This window comes from Triticum aestivum, chromosome 3D (assembly GCF_018294505.1).
Source record: "Triticum aestivum cultivar Chinese Spring chromosome 3D, IWGSC CS RefSeq v2.1, whole genome shotgun sequence".
Classification (NCBI taxonomy): Eukaryota; Viridiplantae; Streptophyta; class Magnoliopsida; order Poales; family Poaceae; genus Triticum; species Triticum aestivum.
Genome location: NC_057802.1, coordinates 220,154,378 through 220,170,959, shown reverse-complemented (window position 1 = coordinate 220,170,959; position 16,582 = coordinate 220,154,378).

The window sequence follows — 16,582 nt, the reverse complement described above, 5'->3', positions numbered from 1 at the left end:
CCTCTTCGTCAAGAAGAAGGATGGTGCAGACTAAGGCATAGCCTAGTGGTAGGAAGGGGCTGATGCCTTCCCACCCACCCATGTTCAAGGCACGGTACTTGCAATTTGGGTTTGTTGCACCAATTATACTGTAGGGGGCTCCCTTACAGTATTTCTATCAAAAAATGAAGAAGGATGGTACGGACTGGATGGTTTTAGATTATCGTCCCGTTAATTTGGTCACGATAAAGAACAAGTATCCGCTCCCCAGGATCAACAACCTGTATGATCAGCTCGTTGGATCCTCAGTCTTTTCAAAGATGGATTTGAGGTTAGGCTACCACCAAATCAAGATCAGAAACGGGGACATCCCCAAGACGGCCTTTGTCACTCGTTATGGCCAGTACAAGTACACCGTCATGTCCTTCGGTCTAACCAACGCTCCAGCAACATTCTCCCGCTTGATGAACTCGATCTTCATGGAGTACTTAGATAAGTTCGTCGTGGTTTATCTCGATGATATTCTTATTTACTCGAAGAATGAGGAAGAGCATGCCGAACATCTTAGACTTGTGCTAGAAAACTCAGAGAGCACCGGCTTTATGCCAAGTTCTCCAAGTGCGAATTTTGGTTGCCAGAAGTGACCTATCTGGGCCACGTAATCTCTGGTAAGGGCATTGCTGTCAATCCCGAGAGAGTTCAGGCCGTTCTTGATTGGACTCACCCTGAAACAGTTAAACAAGTTAGGAGTTTCCTTGGTCTAGCCAGTTATTTTTTTACTATACACAGTAGGGCAAAACCCCACTGCAATTTTTATATTATATCAAAAAAGAGATGTCTAGCAGTACAAAGAGGCTTGAGAAAAGCCAAAAGAAAAAGAAGTAAAAAACTATAAGCTACTAAATTACAGTACAAGGCTGTCAAGCCATAGACAGAAAGCTCTAGCATAGCTCTTTTTAATTCGAAACCTAAGCAAGTTGAGCTCCTCCAAGAAGATGGCTTGCCATCCCTGTATGCTTGGTTGAATGGCTTGAAAATTGAGATTGTTCCTAGAGATCCATATGGCCCAGAATGCTAGGATGATGATTTCCATGAAGAAAGGCAGATGAAGTTTTAGTTTTAAATCAGCAAAAGCTTCAAGCACTGAAACATTGGCCTATCTAGAGGGACAAATCAGGTCCCAACACTGAGCCGTAAAAGGACATGTCCAGAAGAGATGGTGAAGTGTTTCCTCCTGCTGGCAATTATTTACAGCACAATTATAGTTACCTAACTGAAAAGATTTCCTTCGAAGGAGATTCCTAGTATTGAGCCTGTCATGTAATAACCTCCAAAAGAACACCTTGTGCTTAGGTTGACAAGAGCTATTCCAGATCCAGTTAAATTGCTGGGGCACTATTTTTACTCCCATCATCAGTTTATATGCCTTAGCAACTGAAAATTGATCATTTCCCCAAATGTAGCTCCAGGTATCTGTACATTCCAGATATTCAGAACCCCTCAAAGCTATACAAATGTCTTCCATTGCTTCAAATTCTTGGAATGCTTGCACTGTCAATGGTAAATGAAATAGATACTCCAGAAATTCAGTGTGAATAATGTTGCGCACAGTGGAGTTCCTATTCTTCACAAAAGAGAAGAGATGGGGGAACATGTCCTGCAAGCAAGCTGAGTGCCATAGGTCAGACCAGAAAAAAGCACTTTTGCCATCTCCAATGTGACATCTGGCCAGAGATTTGAAGTTGTCAATGAGCTTAAGATTTGCCTTCCACCAAAAAGATCCAATCCATCTGTTGCCAGGCAGCCAATCACCATTATAATGTGTCTCCCAGATCAAATTAACCCATGGAATGTTGTGTCTGTTGTAAAACTTGTGCAGATTCTTAAGTAACAAAGCTTTGTTTTGGACAAAGATGTCCATCACTCCCAAACCTCCTTGGTCTTTTGGTCTACAAACAGTTCTCCATGCCACCATGGCTGGCCTATGGTCCTCCAAGTCAGGGCCTCTCCAGAGGCAATGCCTCAACAATTTAATAGCTTGAGTTTTAATAGTGACAGGCACATCTAGGCATCCCATGAGGTAAATCAGCATGCAGTTGAGCACAGATTTTACCAGCAACAGCCTTCCAGCCATGGTCATGAAGGAAGATAGTCCCATAAGTTTCTTCTGCAGCCTTGTGACCAGAGGTAGGCATTGTTCAACGGTTGGTTTATGAATACCCAAAGGTGCACCCAAATATTGAATGGGGAAAAAATTCCCTTTTACATTGAAAAGTATTAGTCAAAATCTCAACTTTCTCCTCAGACACATTGAGTGGGATGAGGCTGGATTTGGAGTAATTAACTTTCAGACCAGTAGCATCTGCAAAAGTGTTTAGAAGGGCTTTGAGGCAGTGTAGTTGCCTGGCATCTACTTGAAGAAGGACCAAAGTGTCATCTGCATATTGTACTATTGGATAATTAGGGCAGGAATTCACTTGCAAAGGTGGAGATAGTAAACCCAGCTGCATGGCCTTGTTGAGGATTGATTGAAGAAGATCTGCAGCAAGCACAAACAGAAGTGGTGACAGAGGGTCTCCCTGCCTCACTCCTCTCAGATAGTAGAATTTTTTACCAGGAACACCATTAAGCAATATGGCAGATGAGGCAGAAGTGAACAGCATTTTGATCCAGTTAATCCATCTATCTCCAAAACCTTTAGCTTTTAGAATGTCCAAAATTGCCTGATGTTCAATGGTGTCAAAAGCTTTTTCAAAATCTAGTTTCAGCACAATAATCTCTTCCTTGGATTGGTGGCATTGATGTAGATATTCATAGGCCCAACCCAGCAATCATGGATGGATCTCTCTTTGAGGAAGCCATATTGGTTAATGTGGACCAATTTTAAGATCACCCTCTGTAACCTGTTTGCCAGCAATTTAGTGACTAGCTTGAGACAGCAATTAAGGAGGGAGATTGGCCTGTAATCATTTGCTGTGAGGGGAGTACTTCCTTTAGGGATTAAAGTTATGAAAGAGGTGTTCAAACTTTCTAGAGGATTTGTCCAGCATGAAAATCAGAAATGAATTTGAGCACATCTCCTTTAATTATGTCCCAACAAGCTTTAAAGAATTCATTATTGAAACCATCAGGGCCAGGTGATTTGTCCAGAGGTAATTCTTTTACTACATCATTGATTTCTTCCTCAGTGAAAGGTAATTCCAAGGTATCAAACAGTGTGGGATCTTGTCTCTGGCCAAACAATGATTCCAAATCAAAATGCATGGTAGTTTTTTGAGAAGTCCCCATTCTTTTCTTATAAGTATCCCAGAGTATAGCAGCCTTCCCAGCATGATCAGATATATCAACTTGAGCCTCATTTTGCAAGACAGCTATATGATTGTGCCTCTGATTGATGGAAGCCTTGGTATGAAAGAATTTGGTGTTTTCATCCCCAAACTTTACCCCTTTAATTTTCCCCCTCTGTTTCCAATAAATCTTTTGGTTCCTTAGAAGAATTAGCAAATGTTCTTTCAGAAGAATCCTACAATTCCACTCATAAGTGTCCAACTCTCTGAACTCCTCAAAAAAATCCCAAAGGAAAATGAGCTCATTGATTTTAGCAATTTGAGTTTTAAGACAAGATAAAGATCTGGCCCACAACTTCAGAGCTCTCCTTAAGTTTTTAAACTTAGCATTCAAACTTTTGACAGAATCAAGATTCCCCACTGGAATACTCCATGCAGCATTAACCACCTGCTTGAAATCAGAGTGATGCAACCAATGGTTCTCAAATCTAAAAACTCTTGCTTTGGGGATAGAAGTACCAACTTTGATGACACATGGTAAGTGATCTGATATTGGTTTTGCAAGAGGTAGAACCATAGTGTTTGGGAATGTGGTCATCCAAGAGGCAGAAGTAAAAAACCAGTCAAGCTTGACCAGCAAAGGATTTTGTTGCATGTTCCTCCAACTGAATTTCCTTCCATGCAAAGGTAGCTCAAGTAAACCTTGATTACTAATTGCTTCATTGAACATAAGCATCTCATTAACATCTCCACCAGGTCTGTTTTTCTCTGATGGATCCCTCATGAAATTGAAATCTCCCATAAGAATCCAGTCCACATCATCAGGCATGTGAATATTCAAAAACCACTCAATGAACTCAATTTTGTCATGTGGGTCACATGGACCATATATATTGGTGAGAATCCAGGACTGATTGGAGAGAAAACTGGTGAACTGAATGGAAAGTGAAAATCTATTTTGGGCAATAACTTCTCCAGCAAATTGAGAGCCATTCCAAGCCACTAGGAGGCCCCCTGAAGCTCCAACAGAAGGGAGGAAAGCAAACTTATTGATTCTATTGGGATAGAAATTTTTTATGTAAGCAGCATCAAAGTTCTCTCTCTTAGTTTCTTGTAAGCACAAAATATTGCAGTCACTCTCATCTATTTTCTGCCTTAAGGCCAACCATTTATCCTGTGAATTCATCCCTCTAATGTTCCAGTTAAGAATGTTCCAACTTCTATTTGTGCTATTCATGGAGACAAAGATGTATATTGCACCAGAAATCAAGCACCAGCACTTGATCCACAATTAAAAGTGATAAAAGATTATCAAGGACTCTGAGCCATAGCACATGATAGGACCAGCAACATATCCAAAGGCCATACATCACAGGAGTTCCATTAAGATAGTACATCTCCAGAGGAAATAGTTGCTTAAAGTACCAGTTTCCAATGATTACATCATAGAAAGAACTGTCCAAAAGAGAGCACATGGAGATCCAACCAAACTACCCCCCAACCACTATTCCAATTGGGTCCAGCAATCATCATGCAGATGTGGAAGTGTTTTCCTCTCCAGTAGCCAAGGGCACCTTGACCAACTCTTCAACAAGCTTTCTTCTTGGCTTCTTGGCCAGCTTGTCCTCCAGCTCCCCCTCAGCAACCTTACAGAAAGAGGCAGTGAGGTTTCTAACAACTGATTTTTGAATGACAGGAGGGACAGCATGACAAGGTAGACAACTATGGTTTGAGCAGGAGTTTCTTTTATATCCATCATTATCTTTCTTAATTCTGTCACTCCTCCTTACCTCTGTTTCCACCAGGGGAGTTTTACCACTCCTTCTCTTCCTGAGGTTGTCAGAGCCAAAAGGCTGCAGAAGGGCCTCGGACTCCATGTCTTGCATGTTGGGGGCCACCTCAATATTCTCCTTGTCCTTATCCTTTGCAAGCTGTTCCTCCAGGTCAATGGCCTGACAAATGGGAGCATGTCAAGTAGGACACTTATCAGGTATATGAAACAGTATAGCTTGTTCCATATTCTCCACAGCAGAGAAAAGTTCCCACATTCCAGACTTTAGCATGTTGACAGTCCAATCAAACTTATCTGGAGTCAAGAGAAGGTGGACAATGAAATTAAACCAACTTACAGGAATGTTGGCAGAGAAGGAGTTTTTGTTATCAACAGACTCCTCTTGAAAGTGTTTCTTCCACAGCAAGAGACCTTCTTCAGATACAGTATGATCATTATTAGCAGATGCAGCAAGCTGTATACATTTCAAACCAAGAAGAGAGGGTGCCATACTGAAATGCTCATTAATTTGATTTACCCAGTTACCTTGAAGACCAGACTAAAGATTCTCAATGTTTGTCACAGGTTCAAGCCCTCCTCTGGAGGTATTGATATGAACAGGACTGCACTGAATGGCCTGTTCAGAAGAAACACCAACTTGAGCAGCCAAGCCAGGCTCAGAACTGAGCACAAGATCTTCCCCTGCACCCCCAGCAAGGTTAATATCATCCATTTGCTGCAGCTGGCTTGCAATAACTTGAACAGGAAGATCCTCAGCAACAAATGCAGCAACCACATTTTGCTCATGCAACACATTGGGCTCCTCATCATCAGATTGATATGCCTGAATAATGTTTTGAAGGCCATTTGCAACCACATTGGCAGGAGGAGGCAGAGCAACAGGTTCATTATCTCTGGGAAACACATTCCCAGCTAGCACAGGTGGCAGTAAAAGGTTTGAATTATCTCCTTCAGAAAAAGACATGTCTGATGATAAACTGTTGTTGCTGAAAGCAGGCAATAACTCTTCCCCATCTGCCCAGGCCATCTCTTCTTGCTGCACAACATCCAGAATGTCCTCAAGAGGTGCATGCAGGTTGTCCTGTTGTGGAATAATCCAGTTGTCCTCTTGTTCCCAGTTGGCCTCATGCTGAACATCTAAGTTGTTGTTGTTTAGTGCAGCATTGTGAAAGCCAGTACCAGGCTCAGCATTCTCAGGTAAGGGGTGTGGATCCACATCGTCAGGTGGAATTGGGTCTTCATCTGCTGGGCCCCCACCGAGAAGCTCACTAGCCAAAACTTCAATCGAAGAGGACCAGCCATCCTCATCAAACTCATCTCCTTCAGACCATCTCATGCTTTTTGGAATGATATCCAGGCTCATAACACGAGCCTTAACCACAATACGGCCCATGTGGTCATCCTCCTTGTCCCAGGAGATCATGCGCCCAAACTTGCTAACAGCACAGGCCAAATCTTCAGTATTGCGAAAGTCGAAAGGAACTCCTGTCAGCAGCAGCCAAACTGTTCTATTGAAATGCACCCTCCTATGATTCCTGCCCTCGTCATGCTTCACAAAAGAGATGAACACATCGCCAAATTCATGCGGGCTATCAAGCACCAGCTTGTCCCTGTCTCTAACCCTCGTCAGACGCACATACGCCTCTCCAAACGGGCATCGCTGGATGTCTCTCAGACCTAACTGCCTATGCTCAACAATAAACTCTTCGAGAACATCTCTTACATTGGGGAAAGGAGCATCGGCAGGGAGCGGGTGGATAGTAGCAATAGCCCAATCTTCATGGCGACAAGAACGATGCGGGAGGACGACCCGAGCCACCCCGTTGCGGCCCGCAATCTGCTGGATGGCGAACCCATGAGGCACAAATGGTCGCGGGTCAATCGGAATGTTGGCCATCGTAGAAGCCGGAGAGGCGCACACCGTCGCAGGCGCGCTGGAGGTGACAGAAGCAGAGTTTGCGTACTGTGGTGGAGCAGAGACAGACTGAGGAGAAGTTGAGGAGGCAAGTGCCAATTGAGGCTGGAAATTAGGAAAAGATTCCTTGGAGAGCTCGCTGAAAGAGGAAACCACCGAAGGGTCGCGGGCCGGTCCAACTGACTTAAACCAGTCCTGGACCGCGTCCAGGTTCCAGGCCTCATGGGGAGGGCTTGGAAAGGAGGCAAACCGAAGAAAAGGGAAAAGCCCAGGTAGCCGCTGCACGTGACACTCCCTGGCAAAGTGGCCCAGCAAACCACACGCGTAAGACTTAAGCGAGCCATTTGAAAAACCCCGATTGCCGCCCTGAGAAGCCTCAGCGTGAACCTCTCCTGAGGTATTAAAATTCTGCATTAAGGACTCATTATTGTCCGAGACCAAATTATTGCTAGAGCTCGGTAAATTCGCGAGACGAGCAAAAATCGATGGCCGGAGTTGATCTCCGGAGGCATTGACGGCGGCAGCAGATCGTGCACGTGAACCACTAGTAAACAAGGTCCATGAAGCTTCTTCTTCATGATAAAAAAGTTGTTCTTCACGCAACCAGTTAGGGCCTCCAAAACTCCAAAGATTAAACACCAATTCAAAGTCCTTTTCAACCACACAGCCATAGTTATAGATTTCAAACCCCACAGCTTTTGACGCAACCGAAAACTTGAAGGATCTGTCCTTGAGATGATGCACACGAAACCCTTGTGGGTAACCACCAAAGCAAGATTGAAGAGTGATGCTAACCGTGTGACAATCCAACCGAAATCGAGCACGACGGAAGGAAACCACCAAAGTGAACTCCCGTTGGCGAAAACCAGGAGAGAAAACCACTGGATGACCAAACTTCTCCCGCATAGAATGCTGAAAATCTTTACCTCTTGCAAAGTTGAGAGAAGGAGAATCCATGGCTATCTCCTCGACTCCAGCTCCAAAGAAGAACTAAAGAAGGTGAACTTGGCACTGCTACATCGATGGTTGTGACACACAATTCTGTCTCGTGTCTGAACCCCACACCTTTTGTGGCATGTTCCCCCTTTGTGCCCTTGGAAAACTTGACAATCCTTTTCTTCTTAGCTGGTTTAGGTGGGAGTGTTGACAGAGGGGTCTTCCCCTTGATTTGTTTAACTCCTGGAATAGTGTAGGCCAACATGCCTGGATGTCCCATGTTCAGTTGTTGCCGCTTCATTGAAAACTTCTCTAAAGTGGCCAAACCCCTCACGGAACTTCTCAAGAAAGATAAAAAGTTTGAGTGGTCCCCACAGTGTGAGTACAGTTTTCAGGAACTGAAAAGACGCCTGACTTCTGCTCCCATACTTGTGCCACCGGATTTCACTAAGGACTTTGTTATCTATTGTGATGCCTCACGGCAGGGACTAGGTTGCATTCTTATGCAGGATCGTCATGTGATTGCCTATGCATCTCGACAGTTGCATCCACATGAGGCGAATTATCCTACACATGATCTAGAGCTTGCAGCCGTAGCCTATGCACTTAAGACATGGAGACATTACCTTCTTGGTAAATGTTGCAAGATTTACACCGATCACCAGAGTCTCAAGTATATCTTCACCCAACCAGATTTGAACCTTAGGCAAAGACATTTGTTGGAGTTGATCTCATATTTCGATTTAGGGATTACCTACACCCCAGGCAAAGCCAATGTCATGGCTGATGCACTAAGTCGTAAGTCCTATTGCAAAATCTCATGTTGCAGCAAGGCCAACCACTTCTCCATGAGGAATTATGTAAGCTTAATCTTCACATTGCTCCTCAAGGATTCCTTTCTACCTTGGTGGCGAAACCTACTCTTGAGGATCAGATCATAACTAGCCAGCAATATGATACGGGTATTACCCGAATCAAGGATAACGTTAAGAAGGGAGCTGCTGGTAGTTTCTCTGTTGATGATCGAGGTGTTGTTTTCTTCGAGAACCGTCTGGTGGTTCCCAAGAAGCAACATCTTCGGCAACTGGTCCTTAAGGAGGCTCATGAATCTCCTCTCACGATTCATCCCAGTAGCACTAAGATGTATCAGGACCTACGCCAGAGGTTCTGGTGGACTAGGATGAAAAGAGAAATTGCTGAGTTCATTGCTAACTGTGACGTTTGTCGTCGCGTTAAGGCAGAACATAAAAGGCCTGCTGGCACCCTTCAGCCTTTAGCTATTCCTGAGTGGAAATGTGGTAAAGTTGGTATGGATTTCATTACCGGCTTTCCCAGGACCAAGAGAGGGAATAACGCTATCTTCGTAGTCATTGATCGTCTTTCCAAAGTGGCTCACTTCCTACCTGTTCGGGAGAGTATCACTGCTAGTTAGCTCGCTCACTTATATATTTCTCGAATAGTATCACTTCATGGTGTTCCACTAGAGATCAATTCAGACCGTGGTAGTCTTTTCACTTCTCATTTCTGGGAGAGTTTCCAGACTGCCATGGGAACCCATCTTTCTTTCAGTACTGCTTCCCACCCTCAGTCAAGTGGTCAGGTGGAACGGGTCAATCAGATTCTCGAAGACATGCTTAGACCTTGCATTATCTCATTCGGTATGGATTGGGAGAAGTGTCTTCCTTTCGCCGAGTTTGCTTATAACAATAGCTACCAATCCAGTCTCAAGAAAGCTCCTTTCGAGATTCTCTATTGACGAAGATGTCGAACACCTTTGAACTGGTCAGAAACAGGTGAAAGACAATTCTTTGGACCGTACATGATCCAGGAGGCAGAATAACAAGTTCGCATCATTCGTGAGAATCTGAAACAGCCAATCTCGTCAAAAGAGCCAGTATGACCGTCGTCATAAGGAAGTGGCTTATGAAGTTGGCGACAAGGCTTACCTTCGGGTTACTCCTTTGAAGGGTACCCATCGTTTCGGTATCAAGGGCAAGTTGGCTCCTCGTTACATTGGTCCTTTTCGTATTCTCGCTAAACGAGGAAAGGTTGCCTACCAGTTGGAACTACCCCCACATCTTTCTCGAGTTCATGATGTCTTCCACGTCTCTCAACTCAGGCGTTGCTTCTCGGATCCCATCCGTGGAGTGGACCACGAAACGCTTGATCTCCAAGATAACCTCACATACCGAGAGTACCCGGTTTGCATTCTAGATCAAGCAGAGCGTGACACCCGACGTCAGAACATCAAGTTTCTCAAGGTTCAGTAGTCTCATCATTCCGAGAAAGAAGCTACTTGGGAGCGAGAAGATCGTCTTCGATTGGAGTATCCCGCTTTCTTTCCATCGACCCCTGAATCTTGGGACGAGATTCTTTCAAGTGGGGGCGACTTGTCACATCCCTAGATCTGGTATGACCTAGACTAGCTTGTCATGTGTGCATCATGTTTAAATTTCATTTAAATTTGAAATGGGGATTTGTGAAACCCTCAGAAATCATTTCTGGAAATGACCTAGATAAAATTTGCTCCAACAGGGTCCAAGAAAATGTTCATGTCTCTCTCTGAAAATATTGGTCAGAGGTAAAATTCAAACCAATATTTTTAGGATCTCATAAATATTTATTTTTGGCCATTGGTATTAATCCGGTAATTAATTGCTTTGGATATATATTTGTTATATCTTTAATATATGTCCAAAAATTCTGTTAATTGGTGAGGAGTTTTGGAGCAATCCAACTAGTTCCTACAAAAATTGACAGAAGTAAATAAGTTGATTTAGTATTTTTACTAAATCAGAACAAATGTCAGGAAAATATAAAAGAAACAAAAATGGAAAAACTTACCTGGCGCTTACCTGCAGCCCATTTGGCGCCTCAGCCGGCCCAGCACTGTGCGGCCCACTGGCCCAAGCGCTAGTCATCGTCCTCCTGGCGACGACAGAAGGACGAGGGGCACGCGCTCGCCGCCCGCGCGCATGGGCGCCATGCCTCCTTGAAGGAAATATGCCCTAGAGGCAATAATAAAGTATTATATATATTTCCTTATATCATGATAAATGTTTATTATTCATGCTAGAATTGTATTAACCGGAAACATAATACATGTGTGAATACATAGACAAACAGAGTGTCACTAGTATGCCTCTGCTTAACTAGCTCGTTAATCAAAGATGGTTATGTTTCCTAGCCATAGACATGAGTTGTCATTTGATTAACGGGATCACCTCATTAGGAGAATGACGTGATTGACATGACCCATTACGTTAGCTTAGCACCCGATCGTTTAGTATGTTGCTATTGCTTTCTTCATGACTTATACATGTTCCTATGACTATGAGATTATGCAACTCCCGTTTACCGGAGGAACACTTTGTGTGCTACCAAACATCACAACGTAACTGGGTGATTATAAAGGTGCTCTACAGGTGTCTCCAAAGGTACTTGTTGGGTTGGCGTATTTCGAGATTAGGATTTGTCACTCCGATTGTCGGAGAGGTATCTCTGGGCCCACTCGGTAATGCACATCACTATAAGCCTTGCAAGCATTGTGACTAATGAGTTAGTTACGGGATGATGTATTACGGAACGAGTAAAGAGACTTGCCGGTAACGAGATTGAACTAGGTATCGAGATACCGACGATCGAATCTCGGGCAAGTAACATACCGATGACAAAGGGAACAACGTATGTTGTTATGCGGTCTGACCGATAAAGATCTTCGTAGAATATGTGGGAGCCAATATGGGCATCCAGGTCCCGCTATTGGTTATTGACCGGAGAGGTGTCTCGGTCATGTCTACATAGTTCTCGAACCCAAAGGGTCCGCACGCTTAAAGTTACGATGACAGTTTTATTATGAGTTTATGTATGTTGATGTACCGAAGGAGTTCGGAGTCCCGGATGAGATCGGGGACATGACGAGGAGTCTCGAAATGGTCGAGACGTAAAGATCGATATATTGGACGACTATATTCGGACTTCGGAAAGGTTCCGAGTGATTCGGGTATTTTTCGGAGTACCGGAGAGTTACGGGAATACGTATTGGGCCTTATTGGGCCATACGGGAAAGAAGGAAAAGGGCCTCAAGGGTGGCCGCACCCCTCCCCTTGGTCTGGTCCGAATTGGACTAGGGAAGGGGGGCGCCCCCTTCGTTCCTTCTCTTTTTCCCTTCCTCTTTTCCTATTCCATATGGGAGGTGGAATCCTACTAGGACTAGGGAGTCCTAGTAGGACTCCACACATGGTGCGCCCCCTCCTAGGGCCGGCCTTCTCCTCCCTTGCTCCTTTATATACGGGGGCAGGGGGCACCCCATGGACACACTTGATATACGATATTTTAGCCGTGTGCGGTGCCCCCTCCACCAGATTACACCTCGATAATACCGTCGCGAAGCTTAGGCGAAGCCCTGCGTCGGTGGAACATCATCATCGTCACCACGCCGTCGTGCTGACGAAACTCTCCCTCAACACTCGGCTGGATCGGAGTTCGAGGGACGTCATCGAGCTGAACGTGTGTAGAACTTCGGAGGTGCCGTGCGTTCGGTACTTGATCGGTCGGATCGTGAAGACGTACGACTACATCAACCGCGTTGTGATAATGCTTTCGCTATCGGTCTACGAGGGTACGTGGACAACACTCTCCCCTCTCGTTGCTATGCATCACCATGATCTTGCGTGTGCGTAAGAATTTTTTTGAAATTACTACGTTCCCCAACAGTGGCATCCGAGCCTGGTTTTATGCGGTAATGCTATGCACGATTAGAACACAAGTGAGTTGTGGGCGATATAAGTCATACTGCTTACCAGCATGTCATACTTTGGTTCAGCGGTATTGTGAGATGAAGCGGCCCGGACCGACATTACGCGTACGCTTACGCGAGACTGGTTTCACCGTTCGGAGCACTCGTTGCTTAAAGGTGACTGGCGGGTGTCTGTCTCTCTCACTTTAGTTGAACCGAGTGTGGCTACGCCCGGTCCTTGCGAAGGTTAAAACAGCACCAACTTGACAAACTATCGTTGTGGTTTTGATGCGTAGGTAAGAACGGTTCTTGCTAAGCCCGTAGCAGCCACGTAAAACTTGCAACAACAAAGTAGAGGACGTCTAACTTGTTTTTGCAGGGCATGTTGTGATGTGATATGGTCAAGACATGATGCGATATAATGTGTTGTATGAGATGATCATGTTTTGTAATCAAGTTATCGGCAACTGGCAGGAGCCATATGGTTGTCGCTTTATTGTATGAGATGCAATCGCCATGTAATAGTTTTACTTTATCACTAAGCGGTAGCAATAGTCGTAAAAGCAATAAGTTGGCGAGACGACAACGATACTACGATGGAGATCAAGGTGTCGAGCCGGTGACGATGGTGATCATGACGGTGCTTCGGAGATGGAGATCACAAGCACGGTGCTTCGGAGATGGAGATCACAAGCACAAGATGATGATGGCCATATCATATCACTTATATTGATTGCATGTGATGTTAATCCTTTATGCATCTTATCTTGCTTTGATTGACGGTAGCATTATAAGATGATCTCTCACTAAAATTTCAAGATAAAAGTGTTCTCCCTGAGTATGCACCGTTGCAAAAGTTCTTCGTGCTGAGACACTACGTGTTAATCGGGTGTGATAGGCTCTACGTTCAAATACAACGGGTGCAAAACAGTTGCACACGCGGAATACTCAGGTTAAACTTGACGAGCCTAGCATATGTACAGATATGGCCTCGGAACACAGAGACCGAAAGGTCGAGCGTGAATCATATAGTAGATATGATCAACATAGTGATGTTCACCATTGAAACTACTCCATCTCACGTGATGATCGGACATGGTTTAGTTGATTTGGATCACGTAATCACTTAGATGATTAGAGGGATATCTATCTAAGTGGGAGTTCTTAAGTAATATGATTAATTGAACTTAAATTTATCATGAACTTAGTCCTGATAGTATTTTGCAAATTATGTTGTAAATCAATAGCTCGCGTTGTTGCTTCCCTATGTTTATTTTGATATGTTCCTAGAGAAAATTATGTTGAAAGATGTTAGTAGCAAAGATGCGGATTGGATCCGTGATCTGAGGATTATCCTCATTGCTGCACAGAAAAATTATGTCCTTGATGCACCGCTAGGTGACAGACCTATTGCAGGAGCAGATGCAGACGTTATGAACGTTTGGCTAGCTCAATATGATGACTACTTGATAGTTTAGTGCACCATGCTTAACGGCTTAGAATCGGGACTTCAAAGACATTTTGAACGTCATGGACCATATGAGATGTTCCAGGAGTTGAAGTTAATATTTCAAGCAAATACCCGAGTTGAGAGATATGAAGTCTCCAACAAGTTCTATAGCTAAAAGATGGAGGAGAATCGCTCAACTAGTGAGCATGTGCTCAGATTGTCTGGGTACTACAATCGCTTGAATCAAGTGGGAGTTAATCTTCCAGATAAAATAGTGATTGACAGAATTCTCTAGTCACCATCACCAAGTTAGTATAACTTCGTGATGAACTATAGTATGCAAGGGATGACGAAAGTAATTCCCGAGCTCTTCGTGATGCTGAAATCGACGAAGGTAGAAATCAAGAAAAACATCAAGTGTTGATGGTTGACGAGACCACTAGTTTCAAGAAAAGGGCAAAGGGAAGAAAGGGAACTTCAAGAAGAACGGCAAGCAAGTTGCTGCTCAAGTGAAGAAGCCTAAGTCTGGTCCTAAGCCTGAGACTAAGTGCTTGTACTGCAAAGGAACTGGTCACTGGAAGCGGAACTACCCCAACTATTTGGTGGATAAGAAGGATGGCAAAGTGAACAAAGGCATATTTGATATATAGATTATTGATGTGTACTTTACTAGTGTTTATAGCAACCCCTCGGTAATTGATACTGGTTCAGTTGCTAAAGAGTAGTAACTCGAAAATGGGAGTTGCAGAATAAACAGAGACTAGTAAAAGGCGAGGTGACGATGTGTGTTGGAAGTAGTTCCAAGATTGATATGATCATCATCGCACACTCCCTGTACTTTCGGGATTAGTGTTGAAACTAAATAAGTGTTATTTGGTGTTTGCGTTGAGCATGAATATGATTTGATCATGTTTATTGCAATACGGTTATTCATTTAAGTTAGAGAACAATTGTTGTTCTGTTTACATGAATAAAACCTTCTATGGTCATACACACCAACGAAAATGGTTTGTTGGATCTCGATCGTAGTGATACACACATTCATAATATTGAAGCCAAAAGATGCAAAGTTAATAATGATAGTGCAACTTATTTGTGGGACTGCCGTTTAGGTCATATTGGTGTAAAGCGCATGAAGAAACTCCATACTGATGGGATTTTGGAATCACTTGATTATGAATCACTTGATGCTTGCGAACCGTGCCTCATGGGCAAGATGACTAAAACGCCGTTCTCCGGAACTATGGAGAGAGCAACAAGTTTGTTGGAAGTCATACATACAGATGTATGTGGTCCAATGAATATTGAGGCTCGTGGCGGATATCGTTATTTTCTCACCTTCACAGATGATTTGAGCAGATATGGGTATATCTACTTAATAAAACATAAGTCTGAAACATTTGAAAAGTTCATATAATTTCAGAGTGAAGTGGAAAATCATCATAACAAGAAAAATAAAGTTTCTACGATCTGATCGTAGAGAAGAGTATTTGAGTTATGAGTTTGGCCTTCAGTTAAAACAATGTGAAATAGTTTCACTACTCACGCCACCTGGAACACCACAGCATAATGGTGTGTCCGAACGTCATAACCGTACTTTATTGGATATAGTGCAATCTATGATGTCTCTTACCAATTTACCACTATCGTTTTGGGGTTATGCATTAGAGACAGCTACATTCACGTTAAATAGGGCACCATCAAAATCCGTTGAGACGACGCCTTATGAACTGTGGTTTGGCAAGAAACCAAAGTTGTCGTTTCTTAAAGTTTGGGGTTGCGATGCTTATGTGAAAAAGTTTCATCCTGATAAGCTCAAACCCAAATTGGAGAAATGTGTCTTCATAGGATACCCAAAGGAGACAGTTGGGTACACCTTCTATCACAGATCCGAAGGCAAGACATTCGTTGCTTAGTATGGATCCTTTCTAGAGAAGGAGTTTCTCTCGAAAGATGTGAGTAGGAGGAAAGTAGAACTTGATGAGGTAACTGTACCTGCTCCCTTATTGGATCACAGAAATCTGTTCCTGTGACTTCTACACCAATTAGTGAGGAAGTTAATGATGATGATCATGTAACTTCATATCAAGTTACTACCAAACCTCGTAGGTAAACCAGAGTAAGATCCGCACCAGAGTGGTACAGTAATCCTGTTCTGGAGGTTATGTTACTAGACCATGACGAACCTACGAACTATGAAGAAGCGATGGTGAGCCCAGATTCCGCAAAATGGCTTGAGGCCATGAAATCTGAGATGTGATCCATGTATGAGAACAAAGTGTGGACTTTGGTTGACTTGCCCGATGATCGGCAAGCAATTGAGAATAAATGGATCGTCAAGAGGAAGACGGACGCTGATAGTAGTATCACTATCTACAAAGCTAGAATTGTCGCAAAAGGTTTTCGACAAGTTCAAGATGTTGACTACGATGAGAGTTTCTCACTCGTATCTATGCTTAAGTCCGTCCGAATCATGTTAGCAATT